This window comes from Helianthus annuus, chromosome 5, assembly GCF_002127325.2.
Source record: "Helianthus annuus cultivar XRQ/B chromosome 5, HanXRQr2.0-SUNRISE, whole genome shotgun sequence".
NCBI lineage: Eukaryota > Viridiplantae > Streptophyta > Magnoliopsida > Asterales > Asteraceae > Helianthus > Helianthus annuus.
In genome coordinates, this window is record NC_035437.2 from 112,749,190 (window position 1) to 112,758,669 (window position 9,480).

The window sequence follows — 9,480 nt, forward strand, 5'->3', positions numbered from 1 at the left end:
GGATTTGCGATCAAGCCTCGAACCGAACACACCTTAATCTTTAACCATGAGCTCTGATTACCAACTTGTAACACCCTAGTTACTAAATTACAATTTTACATGAAAATACCACAATTAGATGTGTAGTTAAGACCACACATACTGTACAAAATGCGGGTTTATTAAAAACTTTTACAATTTAAGTGATATACATAATGTGATTTAAATCACCGTTTAGAATAACGACAAAACAACGTTGCGGAAGCTTTATTTAGTGTGTGTTCGGTTCTTGCTCGATGCTCGATCTTCATCCGGGACCCTCAACATTCACCTGTGATCAAAACCAACTTAAAGGTCAGTTTTGATAATTAATTAAACTAATACAATGGGGAAATTAGGAAAATCCCACATGGATATCTTAAACCCAAAATAAAAACTCATTTCTGACCTCCACCGTAACTTACGGTGGCACCGTAAGTTACGGTGGTCTCTGTGTTTCAATTATTCAACCGTACAACAGTAGGCATTTACCGTAACCAAATCATGTCCACCGTAACTTACGGTGGCACCGTAAGTTACGGTGGCCCCTGCATCATTCCTTTCCTTTTTGCCGTTTTTGACACGAAAACTTTCGTATCTTTCAAACCGCTCGTCTGTTTGACCTACCGTTTCTTCCTACGTGATTGTAAATTGAACCTCCATCAAATGGAGTCAAGACCCAACATCTGGATTAACAAAATTTTAAGACTTTTAAGTCTTCGGCTTATTAACCCTTTTTACCAAATTTGACCCGTTCGTGATTTTATCAAACAAACCTGTTGTTTGATTCTAATTTCTCATTTTTAACCAAATCTTGTTTTCAAAACATTCTGTCTAAATAATTTAAATCCTTCGGTTTACCTATTAAGGTAACCGAATGCCTTTTTTTTTTTTTTTATTTTGCCTAACTTTCATAGAACTTCAAGTTCTACATGATAAGTTAATCTATTATACATACCTGGCTCGGATCAACTTACTAACCCGGTTTAATACCTTGCTTTATAATTGCTAATTAAGAGCGATGCGAGTATCCATTGGATATCTACTCCTGTAAACATATAACTCGACACCAGAATCATTAGTCGATATCGTCAAAAGGTGATGTCTACACCTTTTGACCCGTTTGGCCGAATTGACCGTTTATCTTTGCGAGATAATATTTATTATCATCTCATCTACATGACTCGCTCCTTTTAACACCGTATGCTCATTTTATTTATAAACCGTTTATTACCATTTTCGGCTCTTTATGTCTTTCGCGGGAAAGCGTCTTTTAAAACTAACGATTATTGTCAACGTGTGACTAAATTACCATTTGTCTTATTCGTAGTCAATATGACAAAAGAACATTTTAAAATATATGACTAGTGTAAGTTATACTTACCTTGCATCCTTGCGAGCTTCATACTTGAACTTGTATCCATTTGACCCGTTCATTTCCAAGCTCCTACCTAGCTTGTCAGAGTCAAACTACCATATCATATCCACAAGATGATTAGATTAGTCAACCATTAACATGACCATCACACCTTATGGATTCACACACTTATTCACCAAAGTATGCTATTTATTCAACAACTATATTATTTACTTATTTATTTTTTTGTCATAATTCTTTCCATTCACTAACCGTTTGACCCGTTAGTCAAATTATTTATACAAACTAGTTAGTAAGTGATTTTGAACACTTTAAGCATGTCATATAAAGTGTTACTTGTTCCTAACAATAAATGCTTCATGACTAAACAAGTATACGCAATCATATGTCTTTTTCTTGGTTAATAAGAACATTACTAAAGTGCAGCGATTTTGTATTCAGCTGCTGTAATTGACCATTTTGACCCATTTAAAAGTTGAATTAGATCAACATGTTCAAAAACGGATCGTAAAACTCTGAAATAGCTTTCTAGGCATATATGGTACGTTTTCTAACGATGTTCCTATGATTTTATATGATTTTTACAAAATCAGCTCTGAAGTAAAAAAAAATGCTTCCTGTCAGCTTGCTGTCAAAACAGTTCAGCCGACTTCGGACACTGTTTTGACCCGTTTAACATCAGAATTTAACAAACATGTCCAAACATAAAACGTAGTATGTTTTAATAGCTTTCTGAGCATATAAGGCTCAACCTCACAGGATGTTCCAGTGATTTTATATGATTTTTTAAAAACTGCAGCCCAACAATTTTTTTTTTCCAATCAGCTTGCTGTCAAAACAGTTCAGCCTACTTCGGACACTGTTTTGACCCGTTTAACATCAGAATTTAACAAACATGTTCAAACATTAAACGTAGTATGTTTTAATAGCTTTCTGAGCATATAAGGCTCAACCTCACAGGCCGTTCCAGTAATTTTATATGATTTTTTTAAAACTGCAGCCCAATAATTTTATTTCCAATCGGCTTTGTTATATTTTCTTGTTCAAGCATTTTAACAAGCACCTTGTGTGCAACACGAAACATCAAATTTCTCCAGCCCATTTAAGTGTTCTAAACCCTTAAATTCTAGCAAAATTAACAAGTACTAACATCAAACTTCAAATCTAACTTCAGTGAGTTCTATTAACACAATTTAACCATTATGATTCTAGTGTTCATCATGTTTCTACAAAACCCATTTAGCACATAATCGGGTGATCATGAATTCACAATTAGGAACATCAATTCAACAAGTAAATGACTAGGGTTTACTCCTAGACATAAAATCATTCCTAATTTCATCATATAACGAACATGCAACCATAAATTTCAGATTTCTAAGTTTACCTAGAAATCCAACTAGAGATTTTTCATTAAATTTTACATACCTTTTAATCCTCTTGTGATGAGGATCAATAATCCATGCTTAAATTTCGATTTTGGACTGAATTGGACCTTCAATTTGCAAGATTAGTGAAGTTCTAGGGTTTTGAAGAGTGGGGAGTCGCCCCTGCCCTTTCCTGTACGACCAGACATCCTTAATGGGTGTTTGGTTTTGATTTTTATTAAAATTAGTAATATAATTTCAATTTCTTACAACTTAGGCCCCTCATCTTTTGTTTGACATATAGTTTTGGTTGTTTTTAACCCTATCATAAGTTACTTCTAGAATATTAGCTAACTAGGTTAAAATTCCTAGTTAGTAAGTTCTTGTTTATTCAAGAATCCTAATATTCGCCGGGTTACTTTTACCACTAAAGGTAATTTACCCGTCTTTTAGTATAAACGTGGTTTGATTACCAAACCCGTTTTCGGGGTGTTACAAGTCTACCCCCTTAAAGAGGTTTCTTCCTCGAAACCTTTTCTTACATAACTCATTGAGTTTAAACTCAACGTATTTTTTTTACGAGATATCTTTTAAACATTACTTATACTTTTAACCAATTGTTCGTATTACCATATAGGTATGGTAACATCTTTTTGGTCACTAATTGTCTACATATCTCATACGACATAGTGCAACTTGAAATAACGTAATCTTGTTATTTCCACTAGTTAGTTAACTTAGCGATATCCATCGCTTTCATATATTATCGAACTCTTTGTGAATCCGTTACCTTGATCCGTTTAAAGGTCTTTAGTGAAATCTTTCTCTTTTAGCAACTATTTCTTTTTTTTTCCAATTCATTTATTCGGTTCAGTTATACTGAATCCACCGCTTACAAGCAACCAACTTACTTAAATTTCCTTAACCGATCTCACTAACTAGACTTATTAGTCCAGTTGCTTTTTACCGCTCGCCTGGTGATAATGTGATTCCACTTCACATTGCATTTCTTAACCGTGATCGTGTCACGTCATGTTTAATTTATATCAACCTTTCATTTTCGAAAATACCACTTTTTCGAATATATCGTCTTGAACCTATCGATGTTAAGACCCATACTCTTTGATATATTTTTTTTATTTCCAAAATCGTCTTGTAGTATTCATATTTGTTAAAACGTTGTTTCTCACTAAAACTTGAAGTTTAATTTAACGTCTTCTCTTTAACTTTCGTCAATTACTCATATCAAGAAATTGACAATTAAGAATTTATTCTTTTTCATTCTTATTTTACGCGGGGATTCTCAACCAGTTCCCTCGCTATGTCTAGATAACCCATAGGTTCATTCACTTAGCCTCGTAGGCTATTTCTTTAGGCTCTCACCTCTTTAAGGCGAGTCCTTTATGATCCTTTTTCCTTTTTATTCATGACCCGTAGGTCATTTTGGTCCCGTAGACCTTTACACTGTTTATAACCTAAAGGTTATGATGATCCCGTAGATCATTCTTTTTACTCGTATCTTTATTAAAATATATATTTGGTGTCAAAGCACTTTTTTTTGTTTGAAAATCATTTGTTTTCATGCTTGAAATCCGTTAACTTTGACTGTAGTTCGTGTCTACAATCGTTTTCTTTTGGATAATTCTTCCGACTCTATGACTTCTCACGTCAATTAAGCATCGGTTTGTCTCAAGCTTACTGTTATCCGGCTTGCGCTTACTTATGCCATCAAGCATTATACTTTATTCAACCCGTTCAACCTCAAAATAGTTGAATATAATTATCAAAATTTCTGTTTGCAAAATTTTATGGTCTTTCAGTCATAACTCATAATCCGAGTCTTTTGACTTTAAATTCGTGTTCCCATTTCTCGGTTTACGCATGTGTTTAAATCCTTACCCATCAACCGGGTACTTTACCGAAGTCATTATTAGTGCAAGCATTCCGGTATACATTAAGATTTCGTTTTAATTTGTTTGGTTGTCTTAGCGAAATCCATCACTTTTATTCAACCAAACCTTTATTCTTTATTCGACCATCCTTGACAGTCTTATAAACTATGAATGATGATTATCATCATCATCATCATTTCTTTACTACGACCAAAGTCAACGACTTTGATCGTTTTTCCATGTGGGCAATACCTTTGTTTCTATGACCCCGCGGGTCATTTATACTTTGGTTTTACAATGCCCTTTTTGTCTACCATGGTTGTTTCGTCCGAAATGACTTATGTCACGAATTTCCTTGGGTCATTTATTTCTATGTGCGCCATACGTCGTTTTTATGGTTCCCGCGAAAACCATTTATACGAGTATGCCCATAAGATTTCTTGACCCTAAGGATCCTTTAAATTTTCATTCATCTTGACCTTACTACATCGGACATAACTGCGCTCATTATAAGAAGCTCATGCTATCATGTGTTCACTACTTACTTGGCCAGAGTAAGCGATCAACACATGGTACGCGTGACCTTATTATAATTACCACATCACGTCCCATGTAAGTAACTCCTCAAATTATTTCCATATTTATGATTTCATTTGGTAAAACTTTATTTAATTGTTAGTTAACAATTATTAGTTTTAGTCGTTTATCCTTGAACATGTAAAATGTCCCTTTTTATAAACATTTATTCACATTTGTTGATGTGATCATTACTTTTCTCAATAGGATTTATATTGAGAATACTTACTTGGATGATCACTCTCGTCCAAGTTTCTATATAAACTGAATTTTGTTATTGTCTTGTTATTCACAATTTGTGAATAATACATATTCTCTACTGAATTTCTCTTGGAAACGTCATCCTGGATAGGTAACCTATCCAGGTTTTCCAAGTTTCATATTCTATATGCAACTGTCATTCACTATGTATTTGTTGCATATTACTTTTTGTACTATAAGTTTAAAATGTGCACCTGGTAATGCTTGCCCCGACGGGCATTCCTTGCCATTACTTATTTGCGATCGTTACGCGATTTAGGTCCTTGATGAGTATGCTCTTCTTGTCACATCTCGGACCGTTCCATCATCATATCCGCAATTTGTTCAACTCTCGTCATCTTCAGACGCGAGTGTCCTTCAATTAAAACATTCACAAGAGTTAGTAATTTCAACTTCAATAATCGCCCGTATTATAATATAAGGCTTTTTTTTTTTTTTTACTATACGCGTCAACGCGCGTATTTTCGTCAACCATATTAATCATTTTAATTGGGGTAACGTGTATCACACGATAGCCCTATGTGTTGTTTACAACACTTTAGCATGCTAAGCTATTAACATATACGTACTTACCGGATTTGCGATCAAGCCTCGAACCGAACACACCTTAATCTTTAACCATGAGCTCTGATTACCAACTTGTAACACCCTAGTTACTAAATTACAATTTTACATGAAAATACCACAATTAGATGTGTAGTTAAGACCACACATACTGTACAAAATGCGGGTTTATTAAAAACTTTTACAATTTAAGTGATATACATAATGTGATTTAAATCACCGTTTAGAATAACGACAAAACAACGTTGCGGAAGCTTTATTTAGTGTGTGTTCGGTTCTTGCTCGATGCTCGATCTTCATCCGGGACCCTCGACATTCACCTGTGATCAAAACCAACTTAAAGGTCAGTTTTGATAATTAATTAAACTAATACAATGGGGAAATTAGGAAAATCCCACATGGATATCTTAAACCCAAAATAAAAACTCATTTCTGACCTCCACCGTAACTTACGGTGGCACCGTAAGTTACCGTGGTCTCTGTGTTTCAATTATTCAACCGTACAACAGTAGGCATTTACCGTAACCAAATCATGTCCACCGTAACTTACGGTGGCACCGTAAGTTACGGTGGCCCCTGCATCATTCCTTTCCTTTTTGCCGTTTTTGACACGAAAACTTTCGTATCTTTCAAACCGCTCGTCTGTTTGACCTACCGTTTCTTCCTACGTGATTGTAAATTGAACCTCCATCAAATGGAGTCAAGACCCAACATCTGGATTAACAAAATTTTAAGACTTTTAAGTCTTCGGCTTATTAACCCTTTTTACCAAATTTGACCCGTTCGTGATTTATCAAACAAACCTGTTGTTTGATTCTAATTTCTCATTTTTAACCAAATCTTGTTTTCAAAACATTCTGTCTAAATAATTTAAATCCTTCGGTTTACCTATTAAGGTAACCGAATGCCTTTTTTTTTATTTTGCCTAACTTTCATAGAACTTCAAGTTCTACATGATAAGTTAATCTATTATACATACCTGGCTCGGATCAACTTACTAACCCGGTTTAATACCTTGCTTTATAATTGCTAATTAAGAGCGATGCGAGTATCCATTGGATATCTACTCCTGTAAACATATAACTCGACACCAGAATCATTAGTCGATATCGTCAAAAGGTGATGTCTACACCTTTTGACCCGTTTGGCCGAATTGACCGTTTATCTTTGCGAGATAATATTTATTATCATCTCATCTACATGACTCGCTCCTTTTAACACCGTATGCTCATTTTATTTATAAACCGTTTATTACCATTTTCGGCTCTTTATGTCTTTCGCGGGAAAGCGTCTTTTAAAACTAACGATTATTGTCAACGTGTGACTAAATTACCATTTGTCTTATTCGTAGTCAATATGACAAAAGAACATTTTAAAATATATGACTAGTGTAAGTTATACTTACCTTGCATCCTTGCGAGCTTCATACTTGAACTTGTATCCATTTGACCCGTTCATTTCCAAGCTCCTACCTAGCTTGTCAGAGTCAAACTACCATATCATATCCACAAGATGATTAGATTAGTCAACCATTAACATGACCATCACACCTTATGGATTCACACACTTATTCACCAAAGTATGCTATTTATTCAACAACTATATTATTTACTTATTTATTTTTTTGTCATAATTCTTTCCATTCACTAACCGTTTGACCCGTTAGTCAAATTATTTATACAAACTAGTTTTTTGAACACTTTAAGCATGTCATATAAAGTGTTACTTGTTCCTAACAATAAATACTTCATGACTAAACAAGTATACGCAATCATATGTCTTTTTCTTGGTTAATAAGAACATTACTAAAGTGCAGCGATTTTGTATTCAGCTGCTGTAATTGACCATTTTGACCCATTTAAAAGTTGAATTAGATCAACATGTTCAAAAACGGATCGTAGAACTCTGAAATAGCTTTCTAGGCATATATGGTACGTTTTCTAACGATGTTCCTATGATTTTATATGATTTTTACAAAATCAGCTCTGAAGTAAAAAAAAATGCTTCCTGTCAGCTTGCTGTCAAAACAGTTCAGCCGACTTCGGACACTGTTTTGACCCGTTTAACATCAGAATTTAACAAACATGTCCAAACATAAAACGTAGTATGTTTTAATAGCTTTCTGAGCATATAAGGCTCAACCTCACAGGATGTTCCAGTGATTTTATATGATTTTTTAAAAACTGCAGCCCAACAATTTTTTTTTTCCAATCAGCTTGCTGTCAAAACAGTTCAGCCTACTTCGGACACTGTTTTGACCCGTTTAACATCAGAATTTAACAAACATGTTCAAACATTAAACGTAGTATGTTTTAATAGCTTTCTGAGCATATAAGGCTCAACCTCACAGGCCGTTCCAGTAATTTTATATGATTTTTTTAAAACTGCAGCCCAATAATTTTATTTCCAATCGGCTTTGTTATATTTTCTTGTTCAAGCATTTTAACAAGCACCTTGTGTGCAACACGAAACATCAAATTTCTCCAGCCCATTTAAGTGTTCTAAACCCTTAAATTCTAGCAAAATTAACAAGTACTAACATCAAACTTCAAATCTAACTTCAGTGAGTTCTATTAACACAATTTAACCATTATGATTCTAGTGTTCATCATGTTTCTACAAAACCCATTTAGCACATAATCGGGTGATCATGAATTCACAATTAGGAACATCAATTCAACAAGTAAATGACTAGGGTTTACTCCTAGACATAAAATCATTCCTAATTTCATCATATAACAAACATGCAACCATAAATTTCAGATTTCTAAGTTTACCTAGAAATCCAACTAGAGATTTTTCATTAAATTTTACATACCTTTTAATCCTCTTGTGATGAGGATCAATAATCCATGCTTAAATTTCGATTTTGGACTGAATTGGACCTTCAATTTGCAAGATTAGTGAAGTTTCTAGGGTTTTGAAGAGTGGGGAGTCGCCCCTGCCCTTTCCTGTACGACCAGACATCCTTAATGGGTGTTTGGTTTTGATTTTTATTAAAATTAGTAATATAATTTCAATTTCTTACAACTTAGGCCCCTCATCTTTTGTTTGACATATAGTTTTGGTTGTTTTTAACCCTATCATAAGTTACTTCTAGAATATTAGCTAACTAGGTTAAAATTCCTAGTTAGTAAGTTCTTGTTTATTCAAGAATCCGGAATGGGATCAAATACAAACACTTAAGTTTGTAAGAACCATAAGAACCAATACATAATTGACAAGTGTCCATCAATAAAAAATTAGTTTAGGGGTAATTTAGACTTTTTGACCATATTTATTTATAACTAATTAAAAATAATTACAAAAAATATAATCAGCACAACATTATATAATTAGCACAACATCATTAATCGTTCTTCATTATCAGCACATCGTCCTCGAATCGTTCTCCATTATCAACATAAACGACATTAGCACAACA

At 34.0% G+C, this 9,480-nt stretch overlaps 1 long non-coding RNA gene across 5 annotated transcripts; it reads right to left on the bottom strand.

Moving 5' to 3' along the window:
* Positions 1 to 139: 139 nt before the first annotated feature.
* LOC110940896 lies at positions 140 to 9,208 on the bottom strand. 5 transcript variants are annotated; one of them, XR_002593660.2, is made up of 5 exons: positions 8,875 to 9,208; positions 7,462 to 7,547; positions 5,687 to 7,125; positions 1,403 to 1,488; positions 140 to 1,066 (listed from the first exon to the last, which is right to left on the bottom strand). It is a non-coding gene; the product is annotated as an uncharacterized LOC110940896 (long non-coding RNA). The 5 variants fall into 5 exon arrangements; XR_004892776.1 differs by having other exon boundaries at positions 5,687 to 7,547; XR_004892779.1 differs by having other exon boundaries at positions 5,687 to 8,626.
* Positions 9,209 to 9,480: the final 272 nt, after the last annotated feature.